This window comes from Microtus pennsylvanicus, chromosome 8 (genome assembly GCF_037038515.1).
Source record: "Microtus pennsylvanicus isolate mMicPen1 chromosome 8, mMicPen1.hap1, whole genome shotgun sequence".
Lineage (NCBI taxonomy): Eukaryota > Metazoa > Chordata > Mammalia > Rodentia > Cricetidae > Microtus > Microtus pennsylvanicus.
Window position 1 is genome coordinate 18323936 of NC_134586.1, and position 22005 is coordinate 18345940.

The following is a 22005-nucleotide window of genomic DNA, read 5'->3' on the forward strand; positions in this document are numbered from 1 at the left end:
CATTTAGAATTATATGTTTTCTTGTCCCTTTTTCTCATAACAGCCTTGAATAATACAAGTGGATAAAAAAATAGGACAGTATACAATATGAATATCATTCATTGACTAGGAAGAGGAAGAAGATGAAAGGAAGGAAGGAGAGGAAAAGGAGGAGGAAATCTTGAATTTATAATAATATGGACAAATCTGGAACTCACCACATTAAGTGAAATAAGACAGGCACTGGAGAAAATAGATAACCATTCTTATAAGTGATAAATAAAATACTAATTTAACAAAACAGGAAGTTGAATGGTGAGTCCCAAGGTCTAGAAGGATACATTTGAAAATATCAAATGATGCAAAATTTCTTTTAGATAAGAGTAATATCTTCGAGATAACTAGTGTTTAACATGGTGACTATAATAAATAAACCATATATTGCAACTTTGAATCTCACTAAGAAAGTAGGATTTTAGATTGATTAATTAAATTCATTGTCCATAGGGTTGAAGAATATTTGTTGCTCTTGCATCAGATAGTACACAATCACCTGTTACTTCACCTCCAGTGACTCTAACACCCTTTTCTGGTGCACTCTTCATATGGACGTTTACAGACACACACGCGCGCACACACACACACACACACACATAAATTAAGATTTTTTATTTTGAAAAAATTCAATTTCTTAGAACCTCCTCATCAGAAGTTTACCAATATTTCACACACAACACAAAATTTTGAATTTAGTACAGAATGTAGTTTAAGAATAATCCTTAACAAGACATTTAAAGAAATGTAGTCAAACTGTTTTATGTATTTATTTAACATTTAGTTACTTCAGTGTTTTAGTGTTTACATCAAAATCAGTGTTTGTGACTTAAATATTAACTTTCTGTTATTCTCTTCTCTTCTTACAACTTTTTTCTATCATCTTTTCTCACATTTATCAAATATCCACCTTAAAAAAAGATGTATAGTTTTTCACACTCGTGTGGCTTTATGGATTGTTTTGCATTTAATTGTGTGTGTGGATATGGGTGTATTTGTACCATATGTGTGCAGGAAAGCACAGAGTGGAAGCGTGAAAGCTCGCCCCTAAGCCCTACGAATGCTTGGGATGTGGTTCTTAACAAGTCATGTGTTTTCACCTCAATAAACAAGGTTGGTTGTCACAATTGCACCGGATGTTGGGATCACGTGTAGGTTGGAGATGCATAAGCAGGAAGTATATCAGGATACATGTTTACTCCTGATTGAATGAAGGCGGGAAATACCATAGCGTAGTGGGTGTTTACTTTTATGAGCTCCTGACTGACCTAAATCCAGGACCATGTCTCTGAGAATTCCGGGTATGTACGTGAACAGAGTCCATTTTCCTGGCAAGTACTAGAGCTCTCTTTAATTGGATAATTGTGGAACCGGTTTTTCTCCTCGCAATTCTCAGGTTTAACATTTGGAATTCCCTAGTGAAATTGTATCATTCGTCCACATTCTGAAGCTGGTCAAAGCTCCCAGACAGGCAATCCATGAGGCCTTGCCCTTGGAATTCAAGGATCCAGGACTTACCTTTCAAAAAGAAAATACCAAGCATGTTTTTCTTATTCACGGCTGCCCCCTTCTGGTAAGTCATAGAAATCGTCTAGCTTTTTCGCTGTCCTTTGGTTTCTGGTTCTGTGGGATCACAACGTGGGGACCTGGGCGTGATAAGAGGCAAATATTTCTCTGTCCAGAGAAAAGTGAGACATCACGTGGTTCTTTGGTTATTTCTGGTTAACTGGGAGTCCGGCCAGGGTCACCAGTTCCTTTCCTGACCTACTTTGAGATCCTAGCAATGCCTTGAAGACTGGGGACTGAGAATAAACTTGGAGGGGCCAGCACCTGAGTATCCACTGGCTGGGTTTCAATACCTATTCTGTACAACAGAGTTGAGGAGCCATAAGGATATTTCACAAGCCTGGAAGCCCAAGCGAAGGTTTTGGAGAGACCCAGCATAGGATGTCAGGTCTTCCAGGAGACAAGGAGATCTCAGAATTGTCAGTGTCGGGATTGTGTGGGAATGCTACTGAGGAAAAATGGGGGTCTCCTATTTGTTAAGAAAATTTTTTTGGTCAAACTGGTGAATCTCTAAATGATTACAGTTGTTGACGTTGTTGTCTTGTGTTTCCTGCTGTCATTTTTGCTCTGAGCTTTGTCTTGTGTTTTACCTGTCTTCATGTGCTCTCAAAGAAGGGAACGTTTTGTCTATAAGGTGGGTGTTTGTGTGTGTGTCTTTGCTTTCTGATATGTCTGTAAGTTTTGTGTTGCAACCACGGAGCTGAGGAAGAAATGGGTCATGCTTGTTTGAGTGTATGAATTATTTGTGTCTTTTGTTTCTGACTGGTCTCCTTTACGTATGAGCTTCCATGAATTCCATGGCTTCTTTGATGACTGGGGCTCAGAATTTAACTCTGATCTTTCTGGTCACTGGATTTAGTTCAGTGGGGGTTCAAATGACTTTTGGATATGGATAATAGTAAAGTTGTTTTATGAGGTTCTTACTTTATTGAAAATCTGTAGGTAAAGTTTTTCTGTCTTACAAACCAGCTCTCAAATGACCACACAGAGACTTATTAATTATAAATCCTGGACTAATAGCTTAGGTTTATTACTAATTAGCTCTTACAACTTAAATTAACCCATATTCCTTATCTATGCTCTAGCATGTGGCGGTACCTTTTTTCAGCACAGCATGTTCTTCTGTTTCCTCTGCATCTGGCTGGTGGCTGCTTGTGACTCTACTTTTCTTCTTCCCAGTGTCCTCTCAGTCTGGATCTCCCACCTAACTTCTTCCTTACTAGCTATTGGCCACTTGACTCTTTATTTAACCAATGAGAGTAATACATGTTCATGCTGTACAAAAGGATTATTCCGCAGCAAAAATCTGGCTCTGGAATTGGGTTATGGTTCTTCCCTTTTCAGACCAGGTGTGCTTTAAAGGTCTCTATGTCTAGGGTCAGAGGATCCACCTGATGCTGTGACAGGGAGAAGAGAGCAAAGCAGAATAACTAAAAAAAGATTATTGGTTCTATTTAATTGTATAAGATGTTTACTAAGATATAAACCTTATCTATAGAATTGCAAGTTTACTGAGAATGTTTAAAATCTTTAATATGTAAAACAAAAAAGTTAATTCAGTAACACGGGGTTGATAGTTTTAAGAAAAAGTCTATGCTTAGGTAATCTTAAAGGAACCACATAGCATGATGTCATTTGGGGATAAAAGCTGCATGTGATTTCACCACCATCTTTAGGCAGCCACATGTCTGGCAAACATCTTAGCTAGGGTTGGAGAAGATGAATGTCATGCAATTTCATCACCATCTTGATTAAAAATGATCACATAATGTGGGTCAACCAAGGTGGCAACATATTTTGGATTAGGATGCTTTTTTATATGATAATTCCTGTCTTGAAAACAAGGTTTGTTAAAGGTAAGATTTAAAAATAATGCTTGTTTAATAAGGCATCAAACTTTATAATGTAAGAGTCACCCAGGTGGTATTGGTTTAAGATATGAAGGAATCATGGAGAGCACCTGAGACTTGGCACTGTGTGGCAGGGCTAGAATTCCTAAAGAGAACCTAGTTTTAATGGGGACCCCAGATACATGTGCCATGTTATAGCCATCAAAAACCCCAGATCTGATGAAAAGAAGACATTTGGGTCCTTGAAGACAGGCTGTGTATGTTGTTGATGGTCAGGCCACAGAGGTGACCTGAGCCCCTGAGAAAGCACAGAGGATTATGAATGAAACCTAGATATTGGACATTCTTATTTGCACTGCTGGAACTTGATTTTGCCTTGTGCAGATTATAGTTGTGCCCTGCCTCTTCCCTCTTGAAGTAAAAAATGTACTTTTCTTTATTAAATTGTAGGAACACACAGTTGAGAGATTTTAAACTTCTTTAAGAGGAAAATTTTGGAGTTTTACAATTTAATCTTTAAAAAACCAGATGTTTTTTGAAGAAAATTTTTTAGAAAAATATTTAAATTTGTAAGGCTATGGAATTCTAAGTTTATAAAATGTTTTATGTTATAATGTCTTTATTCACATGTAATCTTAAAAGATAAACAAATAAAAGGTTGAATAATTAAGGCAACAGCTGTGAACACCAAATATGAAACACCAGAAATTGGCATGTTCTTATCTTATCATGCAGCTTGACATGACCTAAACAGTCTGCCAAAGAGTCCCCCATGGCTGAAGTATATTCAGGCTAATAGAGACAGCTGCTTTGGACTTCCCAGCATGTTTCTGCATAATTTCTCTTCCATATTTATAATAAACCTATTCTTTAAAGTGACCATGGAGCAGTGTCATTCAATATCAGAGGTTTACTGTGCCCCCACTTACAGCTTGTTTCTTTATTTGTAAGTCAGAATTGCTGAAACCAGACAAATGTATGCATGGCCAATCAAAGCTGACTAAGGAAAAAGTATAATATGCTGCAAATGATTTCCTTATTCACCATTTACATGTCAAATGCCTGGCCTCTCACAATGATGAGCAGTACTGATGATACTGGGGTTGGTAGCTTCAGATATACCATAATTAAACAAGTAAGATACAAAATGTTTAGGGTGTGACAATAAAGTTGCTATAGGAAACTTAAAAATATGTATCAAATCCACACAATTTATTCTGGAGTGGAAACTGGTCAAAGCAGTATCCTCTGCCAAATGGTGTGTGATAGCCTGAACAATAAAGATAAATGTGGCCTGCGTGTGTGGCTCAGTGATAGAATGTTTGCCTAAAGTGCACATGTCACTGAGTTCATTTCTCAGAATTAAAAGAATAAAAACAGTTCAACAGACAAATAGGAAGAATGTTAAACTAAGACAGACAAATGTGATCAGGCTAAGGGTCAGAGATTCTGTAAGGAGTTAAAAGTGAATAAAGCTTAGTGTGACTCCATCATAATAAGTACAGGCTTGGAAGTAGGGATCAAGGAGGTGATGCCATGAAATCAAGAGCCTGGAAAAACAGACCCTAAGCATTAAACAGCAGGCAGCATAGTCTGATGTGAGGTTTAGAGAAGCTGTACTGAGAGTGGATATCACGGTATGTCTCATTATCATCCAGTACTAGGAGAGGATGTCATGGTATGTCTCAGCACCATCCCAATACTGAGGATGGATTGTCACAGTATGTCTCAGCAGCATTCCAATATTGAGGAAGATGTCATGGTATGTCTCAGAGCCATCCCAATACTGAGAGTGGATTTGGTAAACCAAATATAATTGAACAAAAAAAGGCTCTCCTCAAAACCCAGAACAATAAACTGGGTACAAATATAACAAAGGCAAATCAAAAGTAATCCAATTGTTAAGACTCAAGTGAAGCTTAGAAGACTGAGGGAGAGAGGAGGGCAAAGTCATAGCTTATTTCAGTGTCTCAGTTAACTAATACAGGTGAGCTTCTGAAATGTACTGGACTTTAGTAACAGGGAAGACCCAAAGCCCCTGACATAGCCATACAGAGATGTCCAATTGACAGTCATTTAATAAGGTCCAGTCTGGAAATGAGAGTATGGAGATAATAAATTGATGACATTATGAATGGAATGAGTTCAATCATCGGTTGTGTGTATTAGCAGACCTAGGCAAAACTCTGAAGAATCTCCATGTTTGAGAGAGCAGGGAGGAAAACCCACACATGACAGAGAGAAATGTGCCATAGACACCAGGCTAAGAGTTCAAAATGGAAGGGTTGGTTAATATTAAGCAGAGCTCCTGAGAACTCCAAAAATCTAGAGATCCTTCTTTGTACTTACCTGGAAGTCAGCCACTGGTGGCATGATGAAAATATTTTACTGAAACAGGTAAAGCAGAAATCAGATTTTAAGGAAACATGAAATAAGAGGTAGAAAGTGGAAATCATATGCCTTGGTATTTTTACAGGAAGTTTTTCTTAAAAGAGGAGAGCCTGAACAGAAGGCAGAAGTCACATGGGTTATAGGAATGGTTTCTTATAGCCGCTTTAGGTTTGGTCACAATAGAAAAGGAGTGAGAAAGGAGATAGAGGGAAAAAAAAGAAGTGGTCTCCTAGGAAAAATTTAAAAGGCTGAAATTCAAATTACAGACTAGGAGATTTGATTTAATCAGAAAAAAGAGAGACAACTTTATTCACAGTAAGCACAGGAAGAATAAGAAGCAGCCAGTTGGGCATACAAAGTGGTAAAATTTCATGTTGCAAATTAGCTGGATATGGGAAATAACCAGGCCAGTTTAAGGATAACAATTATATTTTTAATGGTTATAATTGTTCACGCCACAAGAATGGGGAGTCGGACTTCCTCTGTGTCCAGTGGGAATCATACAGAGAGAGCGTGCATGCCTGGTCCATCTCAATTTTCTTCCTGGGTTCCAGGTAGCCACTCCTTAACTAGACGTGATTGGTTAACAGAGTTTCCCCATCATCTCCCCCTTTTGTCTAAACAAGATGGATCCAAACCCAATACAACTATATACAATAGGAACAGATACCAAATATAACATTTCAAACAATATAAACAATATTAAGCAAAGAACACATAACAAAAGTTTTACTAAACATTTTATTTCAAGGAGTCTAAATATTGCTTTGAAATTAAGCTTGGCTAAATCATGAGGAAGGTAACTATAACTATCTAATCTTTAACCCAATTGAAGATCTGAGAAGGGAAATAATAATACTTGAGTAAGCAGGAAGTGCAATCAAGCAACTTCCAAAATGTGTAACAAATGACAGAGACAACTGGCTACCTGGGCAATTGCCCAAAGTCTCATTTGCAATGTTGAAGCAACCAACTAAGGCCTAACGTAACTGACATACCATTTTTAAAAGTAACTAACTTACTCTGTCTTGGCAGGATTTGACAATCCTGTTTTATCCATTTACGGATACTATGTATCTTTGTCAGTGGTTGAGGTATGGGCATTTCTTTGCCCAAAGGCCAGTTCTGCCAAGAAGACAACAGGCACCTGGTCCATCTCAGTTTTCTTTCTGGGTTCCAGGTAGCCACGCGTTAACTAGGCGTGATTGGTTAACAGAGCTTCCCCATTAACGAGGCGTGATTGGTTAATAGAGGTTCCCCATTAATTTCAGAAATCATCTATTGGTCACCTTTATTCCTAAAGTAAAATGAGATCTTTTGCAGAATGTGAGCGGGTTGGAGAAAGGTTTCCTCTAAAGTAAGCACTGTCAAGAATGTTGATGAGATATTGTGTCAGGGACAGAGGTGATCAAACGGATCAGCTGAGACTGATTGCATGCTGCATTTGAAGACATATATTTACACGTTATTAAAATCACCATACACTCAAGAGATATAGTAGGGTATCTGTGAATCTGAGGCCAGCCTGGTCTACATGAGTTCCAGAACAGCCAAGGCTACATAGTGAGACCTTGTTTCACTTGTCTGGGGAAAAAAATACAAATCTCCATAGTAGCTTATTCTTTTCTAATAAGAGAAATAGTTATGGTCATTCAAATGCCATCCTCTGTAGATGAATCTTGACAAATCCAGTAATTGTGAGTGAAACACCTTTCCGAGAAAACACCCTTCAGTCTTATCAGGGCACAGGCATTGTCTTCTACCTGGCTTGTGACTTGAAATCTGCAGAGGAAAAGCCCACACATTAGTGACTCCCGAAAGGGCAGGGATCCACCCCAGACGCCCACTCTCTGCCACAGTCTGTCAGTGTTTTGTGTTTTCCTTCCACTCCAAGGTAGAGACTTCAGATACTGCAAAGTTCAGACAGGAAACAAACTTTCAAAAACCTGAGCCAGACGGCCTGGGGTGCTGAGCGGCACAACAGAAGTAATAAGAGAGACCCTACCTCAACATAGGAGAAACAATTCCTAATGGTTGACCTTTCACATGGCCACCGTGGCTTGTATGCATGCAACACACACACACACACACACACACACACACACACACACACACACACACACACAATTATAAATAAATATGTATTTTGAAAATAAAAAGTAAATCAAATTATTAACCATTTCTTCCAGACCCAAATCCTGAATGTCACACATTTCCCTCATTACTTTGAAAAAGTTCCTTGGTAATAATAATAATAATAATAACAAAAATAAACCTGCTCTTTGGTATATTGTGAGCATGCTAAAGATAAAAATACCAGTTTCAAACAGGGCTGAGGGAAGAATTAAGTAAAGAGACTTCCCCTATGCCTCTATTCCGCAGTGTTCAGACCAATCTTTTCTATTTTAGGTAAACAAGTGACAAGACCATTTCATGACTACTGTACGTAATCTTGGCTATCAATTCGGCACATCTGGTAAGAGGGAACCTCAACTGAAGAGTTTCCTGCATCAGAATGGCCCATAGCTCTGTTCATGGATTATTTTCTTGATTGTTAATTGATGGAGGAGAGCCTAGACCACTGTAATTGGTGCCACCTCGGGGCAGGTGGTCCTGGGGTGTATAAGGGAGGTAACTGAGTAAGCCATGGAGAGCAAGCCAGTAAGCGAATTTCCTCCATGACCTCTGCTTTAGTTCCTTCTTTCAAACTCCTGCCCTGCTTGATTGAACTCCTCCTCTCTTGGCTTCTCTCAATGATGGATTTGGTCAGGAAGTGTAAATCAAATAAACCCTTTCTTCTCCAAGTTGTTCCTGGTCGTAATGTGTATCACTACAAAAGAATGTAAACTAGAATATGTTGGTTATAATTTTCTGTTTCTAACTTCTGTATTATTAAATTAAATGGACATTTAAATAGGACCATACACTATTTTATGAGCCTCTGGTTCTCTAAGACAAATTTTATAAATCTTTATATATTAACAGGTATCAAACTTTTCCATCCTACAATCACCTGACCATTTGAAGCTCCTGAGTGCTAGTAGCTGGGGGTGATCTACGGAGGTCTCACATGTCCCCACAAACACCAAACACTCACAGCTGTGGGTGTAGCGGTGTGTCATCCAGCCAGGTCCATGTTTTCTGTGTGTCTGGAACATTCAATCCAATCCAAAAGTAAACTCCATCATGTATTTTACTCTGGATGAAATCTTGAGAAAAGAGACGCAAAGGGAATCATCTGGATGTCAACTTCGAAGAGACGCTTCTTACTTCTTATGCCCAAACCTAAAAGGATTCTGATGCTCATATTTTCAGCCAGGAAAGTTGTAAGAAGTCTTGTGAATATTTAGGAAAAGAAACCACATGTGGGGTTTTCCAACTGTGTGACTCTCATGTACATTCTGTTTGGTGAAATTAAGGATGTTACAAATAGCAGTCTATGAAAGGGCACAGAGGAGACCAAAGGAAGAAGAACGAGACTGCCTAAAGGTAAGAGAGATTCTTTATATCAGTGAAGAGACAGGTGAATCAAAACTAAACATCTCTTCTAACTAAAACACTACCGAGATTCTAGACATACTGTCAGGAACTGGCAATATTTTACATTTAATTTACTTGAGTCTAACTTTTTGAGACAGGGTTTTACTGTATAGTCTAGACTAGCCTCAAACTCACCTATCTCAATTTTTTTTTACCCCAGTCTCCCAAATTCTGGGATTGCTGGTGAGCACTCCTACAGCTGGCTAGATTGGGAATGTTTTGATGGGTCCTTTGAACTCTTCTTTTCCTCCATGCAGAATCTCAGTATTGATAGTAAATTATCCTAATAAGCTGACTATGCCACTAATCTGTAGAGTAACATAGCCCCTGGGGAAACTGTGTAATATCCGCTGTGTCTATATGGAACATTCTGTCTCACAAATTTTATCTTAGAGCGAATTAAGACAATAGTGTAAAATGTATTACATAGTGTGTAACACATGATTGGCATTCAACAAATGACAGTAATTAACAGTGAAATAGTCATGCTATCATAAAATGCACCCACACCTGGTCTACCGAGGACTAAGTTCCATGAGATTGACTCTTCCCAATTCCGCCTTGTCTTGGATCACTAAGAGTTGTGATTTATTTACTGCACAGGATATTTTACTATCAGTCCATGACTTAAAGTTCATGTAAAATTTGTAACATTTCCCTTGTTTCTGCAACCAGTCATCGGGGCATGACTTTCCTGGAAGGAAAAAAGAAACAATATGGGAAGAAATAGGAATGAGAAAAAAGTTTTAAGACCAGAAACAACTGTTGCGTTGTTTTTAACATTAAAAGGAAAAACCAATGGGTCTGCAGAAATGTCTCAGTTGTAAGAGCACTTATTGCTTTTCCAGAGAACCCCAATGCAATATGCATTTCCCATGTGGCAGCTGTAACTCCAGTTCCAGGGGATCTGATGCATTTTCCTGGCCTCTGTAGACATGGTGCACATACATGCATAAGACTCATACACATAAAATAATAATGAAGTTTTCTGGTTTGGGGTTTTTTTAAATAAAAAACTTGCCTCATTTTTAGTGAACAAAAGTCCCTTCTTACTTTCCATTAAAGATCAGTCCTTAGAAGAGGCAAATGCTAACACATCACAGTTATATTTATTGAATAACTACTACATATGAAGTCTTTTCCCAAATTCTGAAAGCATATGAATGTATGAAATATTTTCCTTACAAAAAACTTAGACAGGTATAAAGTTATTAACTTCATATTCTTGATTGTGTAAATAAAGACAATAAAATAAAGAGGAACTGAAGTTTAGATAGCTGACTTGGGTCGTACAACTAGTGGATGGAGTATAAAATTAAAGCAACAGCAGCACATCTGAGCAGACTACGGAAGACATCAGCAGGACAAGGGAACATTCTCCACAACTCATGCTCTCTGTCTTAAACTCAGGCGCTCTAAAACAGTGGCCAGAGGATACAGCGTGTCTTCTACCACTATCAAGATCTGACAAATTCACGTAAAGAAATGTTTACTTACTTTGTGTGTGTGTGTGTGTGTGTGTGTACTTGAATGCATGCATACTCCACAGCCTAAATAGGAGGACTTGGTTCTTTCTTTCACCACAGGGAACCCAGGGACAGAACTCAGACTGTCAGGCTAGGTGACTGGTGCCTTGCCTGCTGAGCCATGTGACCAGCCAAGAATGACAAATTTTAAAAGTAGAATTAGTAAGAAAAAATATTGTTAATCTCTTTACAATAGAAAATCAGTCTTTGAGGTTTTGAAGCAATGATCGAAGGGTGTTAGAAGGAGATGCATGGACTCCGGATGAAAAGTGCAGTGTTGTATGATATTTTGTGTTCTGACAAATAAAGCTTGCTTGGAGTCACAGGCTGGAGCTAGCCACTAGTTAACCATAGAGGTTTGGAGGACTGTAGACAGAGAGAGAGGAAGTGATAAGGCAGGACAGAGAGAGGATCTCAGCCCTTTTGGAGGGAGGAATGGAAGAGATAGGAAGGCACTGGTGGCTTCTCCTTGGCTTCTCTGATTATTCAGGCTTTTATCTGATATCATTTTTTCATGTCAATATACAACTTTATTTAGGACACCATAGCGGCAAAGTTTCCAGCTAAATGCACAGACAAGCGAGGTATTACTTGGTTAATGCAGAAGCCAGTGAGTTCCATGGGTCTGAGTGTGGAGGACACAGCACCAAGGTCGTGGGTCAGACCAGGACAGAGTTTTAGGCTGATGCTGCTTCTCCATAGTGGGGTATGCTTTCAATATTTGTATTGTTTCAATAATGTCAGGGGAACAAATAAAAAAAAAACTGGAACCAGATTCTATTTGATGGATGCCGCTTTGCACACAAACACAAATCCAGGGCATTCTAGTTGCACTGCCACAGGCAAAGAAAGCCTGCTTCTTCCTCACTGCTTTCTTATTTTCAATGATGCCTGAACTCCCATCCTTGAACCACGAATGATGAAAGTCACAGGTACACAATGAAAGTGTCTCAGTCGGCAATAGCTATAGCTTAGGAGCAACAAGAATCTCTGCTTAGCTATCCAAAGAAAAATTAGATGAACGCTTCAGTGCTGAGGAAGAAGTTATTTTCAAAATTTTCTTTCAATACAGAAACTATCTTCTTAATGGACTGCAAAAACATTGCAAAATAATTTAGCCTCAGTGGCCACTAAATTTATCTCCTTGGAAAGAAAACGAGTATTAAAACGGGGATGTTCCCAGCTATGTCTTGGGCAGTAGAATAGAGGGTGCCTGAACTGGCCTTGCCCCACTATCACACCAATGATTATCTCGAATATCACCATAGAATCTTCATCCGGTGACGGATGGAGATAGAGACAGAGACCCTCATCAGAACAACGGACTGAGCCCCCCAAGGTCCAGTTGAAGAGCAGAAGGAGGGAGAAGAAGAGCAAAGAAGTCTGTCTGGATGCAAGGGGTTGATCCACCCACTGAGACAGTGTGCCTGTTCTAATGGGAGCTCACCAAATCCAGCTGGACTGGGACTGAATGAGCAAGCGATGAAACCACTCTCTGAATGTGGCTGAAAATGGGGCTGACTGAGAAGCCATTGATAAAGACACTGGGACTTATATCTACTGCATTTAATGGCTTTTTGGGACCCTAGTCTATTTGGATGCAAAGCTTCCTTGGCCTGAATGTAGGGGGGAAGGCCTCTGACTTCCCACAGGGCAGGGTTTCCTACCCTCTCTTAAGGAGGGAGGGGGGGGGTGAGTAGGGGAGCGAGAGGGGAATGGGAGAAGGGGAGGAAGTGTAAATTTTTGAATGGAAAAATAAAATTTAAAAAACCAACCAAAAGCTACGGAGAAACCCTGTCTCGAAAATCCAAAAAAAAAAAAGATTATTAAACCTAAAAAAAGAAATAAAAAATAAAACAATATTCAGAAATTGTATATATGTTTTAACTGAAATAATTATTTATGTTTTACTCTAAGTCACAGATATATAAAATTGTACTTTACTTAAATTCTAGTTACTTTTATTTTCTAAGAGTGAATATTTTTAAATGTTCATAAATATTTTTAAAAACTTGATACATATAAAACAGAATCTACCAAAAAATTTGAAAATAAACTTTATGCAAAAACTAGCTTTTGAGATCACAAAATTTTTCCTAAAAAATTGTAGAAATGTATGTGTTTGTCTTGTTTTTGTTTTTGAGGCAAGATCTCCTTGAGTCCTTTAGGCTGGCATAGGACATTTGGTGGTCCTCCTGCCTCAGCCTCTTGAGTGCTGAAGAAATCTGTAACTGTCATAAAGGGCTTTTGGGAGCCAGCAACATGCCTCAGTGGGTAAAAGTGTCTGTCACCAAGCCTTCCAATCTGAAAGAAAACAAAGCAAAACAAACAACCAACAATTCCCACAGGCTGTCTTTGGATCTTCACAAGTACATCTTCGCACGTGTATCCACACACACACACATACTTGCATATACACATACATGAATACACACACACACACACACACACACACGTGAGGAAGCTCTTCTTAGCTCCAGTGTGAATTCTAACAACTTTTCCTTTTGTAATTTTGTCTTTTGCCAGCTTAATTTGCTTTGCTTCCAAAATAGAAGCTGAAAGATAGAGGTAAATATTCCCCTTCTTAAAATGCAGTGACACAAATCCCTTACCTGTGGAGTTCATTTTGTCCTGTTGTTTCCCAGGAGAACTATCCATACAGCCACAATGTCTGGTTTCATTATTACCAAGTATTCCCTCCTTATGCTTCTCACTTAAGGAATATACACACAGATGACTTACTGAGAAGTAAAAAAAAAAAATACAATGCTAATTATATTTCTACACATATAAACCTGTATCCCTTTATTTTAATAAAATTTCTATTGAGTACACAAATTGCTTCTCAAGAAGGGGTCCGATCAATAATATCTCTACATTTTAATTTTGCAAATGACATGTGAATTTAGAGATGAGGTTTCTTCATGCCAAGACTCATATAGAGACACAAAATATTATCTAACTCATATTAAAATAGATAAAAAACTTTTCCCTACCCATATTAAAAATTAGAAAAGTTAAATTCTCCTTATATTTATTAAAATGCCCTAATGTGATGGATTGGAATTATATGTAAGCTTAAGTTAGTCATGGGATCATTACACCACTCAGTATTTCATGGTAAGCACTTCACAAACTCTTACAGTTCTCTTGAGACCTAAACATATTATAAATTGGATATTTATTACAATTCCTGACAAGTGGTATCTGCAAATGAAAGCAATAACAAATGCAATTGTATATTTTTATTTGTGTGCTGTTGACTTTAGCAATAGACCTTGAATTTGATTTGGACCTAACTTTTCAACTAGCTGGTAAGTTTTGTTGCAAATTTCAAAACATCCAATTTTGTAATATACTTAAAGGATAAAGCCGACTTCCATAAAACTTGAGTTCTTTCACTAAAATCTACAACTTCATCTCCTAGAAGACTTACGACCAAATTCACATACTTGCCATATAGTTAAAATCAAGGCAGGATAGATATAAAACATAAGAATAGGATATCATTAGTGATCACAGTGGGATCATTTCATGTCAACAGAAGTAAAATCATGATTAAAAAAAACAGTACAGGGTAAAATGCAAAGTGATTCTATAACTTTGGAGAGAGTCAGGGAAGCAACTCAGAAAATACTCTGGTCTCCACATCTGGGTAGGTAGCTTTGAGGGCACTCACTGTGGGTAACTAGTCCTATCACGGTGGCCACCAAGAAAACCAGTGCCATGCTGGCCAGTCTCAGAGCTGTCCAATGTCATCTTGGACATTCGGGGTAATCTGTAATGATGAAATATTTTTCTATAGCATTAAAATATTTAAAATATACAAATATACTTGTAAATGTGTCCCAACAATAGGAAATCCTGAGAGTATACACTGTCTTAAGACAAGAAAGGAACCTATAGTCTTTTAAATGGTGAGACAGGTGGGTATGGCAACTCATATCTGTAAATCCCACATCCAGGAGGTTCAGACAGGAACATTACCCATTGCCATGTGTTCATGGCTAGCCTAGGATAACAGAGTGAGACTGTCTCAAGCAAACAAGCAACAACAAAGAAGTCCCCACCTGAGATGAATATAGACTTCATTATCTTGAAAAATTGGACTTATTGCACCTAAGAGATTAACATTCTTTGTTTACCTTTATTAAATAATCTTCTTGTGTTGGCAATTCCATTCTAAAATCACACATCACAAAGTAATGTTGTTTATCTTTTATTAGCACAATGACAGACTTACTCAGATAATATCATAAGGAAAAATTGAGTCCCAGGAAGGAACACACAATAATGCAAAAATAATTCAGTGAATGTAAAACAAAACAGAAACAATTGTCTGAGGATGTTCATGAGCAAAACTAATTTTAATTGTCTTCTCAAAAGAAAATACCTTTATATTGATTCATTAAACAAAACTCACTCAGGTGTTAATCATTATAATTGTACATTTTACTTTAGTAAATATAAGACTCCCTTAATCTTCACCTCAGGAAAAATCTAACTTATTATACTCACCCTAAGTATATTTATGAATATATTTTATGTGCCAAGAATTAGGCCGCTACACAGTTACAGGAATAGATAAGTACACACTCTAGTAGGTAGGTAAATAGATGTAAATAGACCATTACAAAATAGCTAACAACATTCTTAAGACTAACCTAGTTTAACTTCTAATTGTTAACATTGAACATAGAGCTAAAATTCCCCACTAACTTTCTAGACATCTCACCAGTTGTCAAGTATAAGATTCTAGATTCCTACCTTTGTATGTCCACTTGTGTTGGCAGTGATAGGAACGCTTTCTAGGCTTCTTTGCAGTTGCTCCTTCACCGTGCCACATCTCTCCAGCCATCCTATAAATAGAGTAATTCATTTTTGAAGGAAACAGAGACATCATCTAGCCAAAAGCATGCACCTAAAGTTGTAGCGATGAAACACAGCCTATCGCTGTAAAACCACAAAGGATATGGTTGGAGAAGTAAAGGGGAATTCATGCTTTAAACCACAAATTTTCTTTTATCATAAATTTTAGAGTTGCAGAACATTGTTAAAAGCTCTCGTGTAGCCAATACTCAGTTTTTCTATTATTATCTTATTTTCTTGCAGAAATAATGACTCAATTGGGGTAATTATCCTAATTAATCTCTTGTTTCGATTTCACCTGTTCCCTGCATTTGATGACTGCTCCCCCACACACACACACACACTGCATTTATTCCTCGTTTCTCTTTGGGATGTTCTTGGATCCTCTCTCATTTGACTATTTTTGAAAGTTTTGGAAAATTCTGATAGCATATTTCATAGAACGTCCCCAATTTTATTTATTTTTGGAAACTAAATACATTTTAATAGAAAACAAAATACAAAATAACTTTTCAGAAAACAGAACTATTTAATCCTGTCCACACCATCAGAACTTCCCCTGTCCTTAGAGCACGGTTTGACGCTTGTGAGTGTGCACTCATGATTCGCTGGTGCTGCAGTGAGGGCAGAAGCAGATCAGAGGGAGAAAGACACCAGAAAGTCACACCCCAGAATAAGCAGTCATCATATCCCGTGACTTACTCAAAATTACTCTTTATCATAATTTTGTTCATGGTGCTAGGGATGGAACCTTGGACAACCGACTCAAGGGCTGAGGCCCACCCTCTGCCCACCACAGCATCTCTCCAGGGGAGAGGAGGACCGACAGGAGTGCAGGCAATAAAGAATCTTCCTTTCCCACCGTGTTCAGCTAAGCACATTATACGGTGCCCCTTTTCCTGATACACTGGGCTACCAAAGTGTGAATTCCCTGAACCTCAAAATTCCAAGTATCACAGGCAGTGCCTCAAATTCCAAGTATCACAGGAGTCAAACCTGCAGATACAAGCAGAGACACCTCTGCCAATGCTATGTTTCCTCTTTTCAATAATAATAATTATTATTAATTATAGTAATAATAAAAAGTCCTGGTTCTATCAGTATGGAAAAGAAAGACTGCTAGATCATCCCTTCTTTTCCTAGTTCCTGTCCCCATTTTCCTCGAGAAGCCACAGGAGACACTGTCTACAGCTGATACAGGGGAGTTCTGCAACTGTTCCAGTGACCCCACTGGGGAGAGACAGATGCTAAAGCAAGGTGCCTGCACACAGCCAGGAGGCCTCAAGCCTGAGCATTCAGCTCTCAGCTGGAGTCTTGTGCACCAGGGCTGTGTTGGTTAAGTGTGTGGTAGGTGAGGAAATCACTGATTCAGTTTTAGCAAGTCCTGGACTGTGACCAGCCCCAGCCCCACCCAGTCTGCTGCCTGAATAAAAACTTAATGTTCTTGATTCTCTTGTGTGATTCCAGTCACCAGGAGGAGGTTGCAGGCCACGAACTGTACACTCAGGACGTTGCTCATCTGTCTAGTGTACATGCCCACAAGCTCACCCGAAGAGCCATCAGCAGGTGTGATGCAGGACGTGCTTTTGATGTCCCAGACACGCACAGAGTTGTCCATGGAGGCAGAGGCAACCAGACCACTGTCTGGGCTAAAGGCCAGACTGGTGATACTGTCTGTGTGGCCTCTCAGTTCTTTAAAAAGTGTCCCAGAGGCCAAGTCCCACAGCTTTAACCGCTGGTCCTCACCAGCGGACGCCAAGTACTTACCATTGGGAGAGAAGGAAAGGGCGAGCATGGGACCTCAGTGCCCTGTGAAGAGCCGCACCAAGTTGCCCTGCTGGGCACTCCACAGCCGGACAGTTTTGTCAGTGGAACTGTAGCCAAGTAGTTTGAGTTGGGGTGGAATTTGACGCAGTCCACGTCAGCCAGGTGTCCTGTGTATATCCTCAGCGGGTACGTCCGATCAAAGGACCAGAGCCTGGCTGTACGGTCATGGGACCCACCGGCAATATACAGGCTGTAGGGGCTGATGTCCACGTCCCACACAGGGTAGGCATGTCCCTGATAGAGCACAGTGTTGGTGAAGCTCCCCAGGTCCCAGTACCTGATGGACATATCTTCAGAACAAGAGAGCAGCCCCGAGTTGTCTGCGAGGAACCGTGTGCTGTATACTGGGCCACAGTGTCCAAGCAGGATCTTCATCTCTGTGCCTGTATTGTCTTCCTCATTCTCCTCCTCCTCCAAAGTGTCACAGGCTAGACGGATACGAGATGTGTCCACAAGGTGGGGCTCTGATTTCAGATTTTGGACCGCAAGCTCCAGAGCTTTATGCAGGAATTGTCAAATCCAGCAGCCAGGAGTTTGCTATCAGAGGAGATCTCCGCAGTATTCAGCAGCTGCTCTGTGTTATAGAAGGCATAGAAGCAGATGGTAGTGAGGAAAGGAGGTCCATCCTTGACTCGCTCGATACTTTCCTGCAAGACTTCCAGGGCAGCCTCATTCTGCAGAATAGGTTGGGCACATCTGGTGGTTCCTGGCTGCTGCTCTCACTGCGCGAGGAGCCACCACTGGCATACAGCTGGTAGTCTGTCCTCTTGGCAGGCTGCACGTCCAGGTGAATGTGTACGGCAAGCACCTTGCACGGGGCAGTGCTGTTATCGCTTTGGAGGTAGCAGATAAGGCAGTTGTAGCTATCTTCCTGGAGACGGACCACGTACTTATTGTCCAGGAATGCACGAAGTTGGAAGTTTGACAGAATGTCCTGGATGGTCTGTGTGGTTTGCAGCTGCTCAATAATGTCCTTCTGGCTTGCATTTTGTAGGAACATTCCATGGAAGCGGCTATAGAAGCTTTCCACTGTGCTTTTGGGGCCACTCTGGACCAGGTTGAGGTGGAGGTAGACAAAAGGGGGGTAAAGGAGAGGCATAACTTCATGACTGTGCTAGGAGTCAGAATCTCTGGACGCCGGAGTCAGAGCGCCTGCGGGGTCGGCGGGGCGGCGACTCCCGGCGGCAGGCGCGAGCCGGCCCACTGCGGGCCACTTCCGCCGAGCGCCCCCGTGAGCTCGCGGTCGGCTAGGCGCGAGGGCGCCCGGCGGGGCCGCGGGGTCTCCGGGAGAGTGCGGCCGGGGCCGCCAAGTGCGGGGTCGCTCGGGCCCCCGCGCGCGCGCGCCCGTCCCCACGTTCCCAATTTTAAATAGTCAGAATTTTTCTCACGATCGCGCTTAGATTACATAGTTTTGGCCGAAAGACCAAAATGGTATAGTGTCATTCTCACCATATCCTCTAGAGGGAGCCAATCATCAGTATAACTATTGCTATATCTATTAACTAGATAGCATTTGCCAGGTGTGTTAAACGAAAGTTCCTCTGCCTGCCCTGTTGGAAGAAATTATAAAAAGAACGTCTATAAACATTCACCTTACGGCTTTCAAAAGGCTCAGCTTTTAAAATGAGAAGGGTGATTCCAGAATCATACCCCAGACTGTCTATCTTTATACAAAACTGTTAACCATCTTTCCGAGCGGCTGTTCCTTTCTCTACTGCTAGTGTGAATGATGAGCAATATGTCAGCATTCTCCTCGGCATCTGCTGACATCTCAGGGATGGTTTTATTTACATTTCCCCACCGACAGATGATGCAGGACATGTTTATGCGCTAATAGTCATCCTACACATCTTCGGTGGATCTATTTGGACTGTAGGCACAGATCTTACTTGGGCTCTGTCTTTCCCTATTATGCAGTATTCAGCGTTCTTCGAATATTTGAACACACATCGTCTGTATTTTGCAAATTTGTACTTCCAGTTTGCAGAATGTTTTCAATATCTTTAAACTGTCTTATACAGCAGTTTTTTTCTTATTTATGAATAGAACTTTAGGCATTGCATATCAAATTTTATAAATTTTGTACCAAATCAAATTTATATAAATCATCAACTGTATTAGCATCTGAGAGTTTTACAATTCTTTGCTTTTATATTTAGTTCTTTGTTTAAAAATTAATTTTTGCTTAAAGTGAAGAAATTTAAAAGTTGGTTTAATTTTTATACATTGAGATCTAATTTTTTTCTAGCACTACTTATCACACAGATGTCTGTCTGTGTGTGTTTGTGTGTGCAGGCACAGGAGAATGGTTATCATGTCCTGTTAGCTATTGATAGGTCCTGTGTTTTACTAAAAGAAAAAAACAAACAAAAAAGAATCAGTTGTATTGATACAGCTTTATAGGTGGATGCATATTCTGTTCTTTTTATTTATGAATCTGTTTATCCTTTTTGGTTCTTGTTTTATTTTGTTACTTGAAACATGATCCCATGTAAACCAAATTACCTTCAAACTGTGTATATAAGCAATGTTTACCTTGAACAGGATCTGACTCTCTTGCCTATACCATTCAATGGCAGGTATGCATGTTTGTTCTGTAGATTAATTCTTATTTGAATATTCTAGATTAGAACCTCAAAATTGTTCTTTATGAATTCTCCAAACTCTTTCATTCTTCATCAAAATTGTGGAGATTATTCTAGCTATTTCTTTATATTTAAAATCGTAGTTTTACAATCCAATTTCAAAATTATTTGAATGGATTTATTTGAGATTGTATACCATAGATAAAATTGAAGAAATTTGACATTTTGTTTGGTTTTGTTTTGTTTTGTTTTTTGTTTTTTTTCTTTCTTTTTTATTGAGAAAAAAAACAATTTCCGCCTCCTCCCAGCCTCCCACTCCTCCCCCCCAACTCCTCTCCCCGTCTTCCCACTCCTCTCCCTCTCCCCCCGCTCCTCTCCCCCTCCGTCTCAAGTCTGAAATTTGACATTTTAACAAGATTGAATCTATCCGTCCTCAAATATAGAATACTTCTGCACTTATTTAACAATTTGATTTCTTTTGGACATTGTAGTTATCCACATATAGATCCTATATGATCATATCTAAAATTTTTAATGTTTTGATGCTATTGTAAATTGCACTTCTAAATGTTAAATTTTAATTACTCATTGTTAATATCTAGAAAACAATTAACTTCTTAATGTTAACCTTTAACCCTATATATTTAGAGTCCTCGCTTCTGCTTCTGCGTCTGCTTCTGCGTCTGCTTTTGCTTCTGCTTCTGCTATGTGGCAAAGGGAGAGAAGGGAAAAGAGGACAAACGGATGGCGTTCCAGCTTTTAAAGGGTCCCCCATGCCGGTGCGTCAAATGCCATGTTCTGTGCCTGTGCAGCCTTTGCGTGGAATGCTAGGGGCTCCTGGGAAATGTAGTTCCCCAGGTGAGCTATGCTCAGGGGCCTTCTGGGGAATAACACCTTCTACTTTTGGGATTTTTTAATGCTGGTTTTACAGGTGATCTACCTGGACAGTCATGACATCTACTACAAAAAGCTACTTTCTAAATATTGACCGAATAAAAGAATAAATAAGTTAATATTCCCTTCCTTCTGACAACCTCACGATTAAAAACAGAATTTTTTTTTTGGTTCATTATTTTCCAGTCTGTATACCTTTTGCTTTGTTCTTATATGAGAGCAGGGCTTCTCTTTCAGTCTAGTGTGAAAACAGGTGTGGAGAATGGGTAGCTTTGCTTCTGATTCTAAAGGAAGGTAGATTTTGCCTCTTGCCTTGAAACCCAATGTTATTTGAAGGCTTCATATGTAGATCTCTAGGAGTTTCATGTTAGCTTCTTTTACATAACAAGTTCCAAACCAGCCTAGGCTTCAAAATGAGACACAGGATAAAGAAAGAAATGAAATCGTTTTGTGTGTGGGGGGGGGGTAACTCACTTGCACAATATAGGGCTATACCAGTTTTTTGTCAAAGCAAAAATATTATTTCTGCCCCAGCAGAGGAAAAAATACATAGATGCAAAATTGTGATATACATCTGTAATCCCAGGGTGAGAGACTGGAACAAGAACGTGCTTGGTTCACCAGAATGATCTACATAGCAATACCTTGTCTCGAAAAAAACAAACAAATTTTAAGTAGAAAGTGCACAGAACAATTGCTCTGTGCTCCAAATTCTAAACACATTTGACCTTGTTAGCCAAAAGCCTTGCTCAGATTTCTAAACTGTTTCCTACATCAAAGAAAGGCAAAGATGGGTGGGACAACTGCAGTCAGTTCCTTGTCAGCAGGATCAGTGACGATGGCATATCTTAGACACACTGTGAAGCCTGTGGTTTATCTAGACTTTTACCATCTATTTCCTGTGCCTTTATAATTCGTTTGAAA

The 22005-nt window shown here is 39.5% G+C and overlaps 1 pseudogene; it reads right to left on the bottom strand.

Moving 5' to 3' along the window:
- Window positions 1-15781: 15781 nt before the first annotated feature.
- Window positions 15782-19423, bottom strand: LOC142855300 (TAF5-like RNA polymerase II p300/CBP-associated factor-associated factor 65 kDa subunit 5L pseudogene; annotated as a pseudogene).
- Window positions 19424-22005: the final 2582 nt, after the last annotated feature.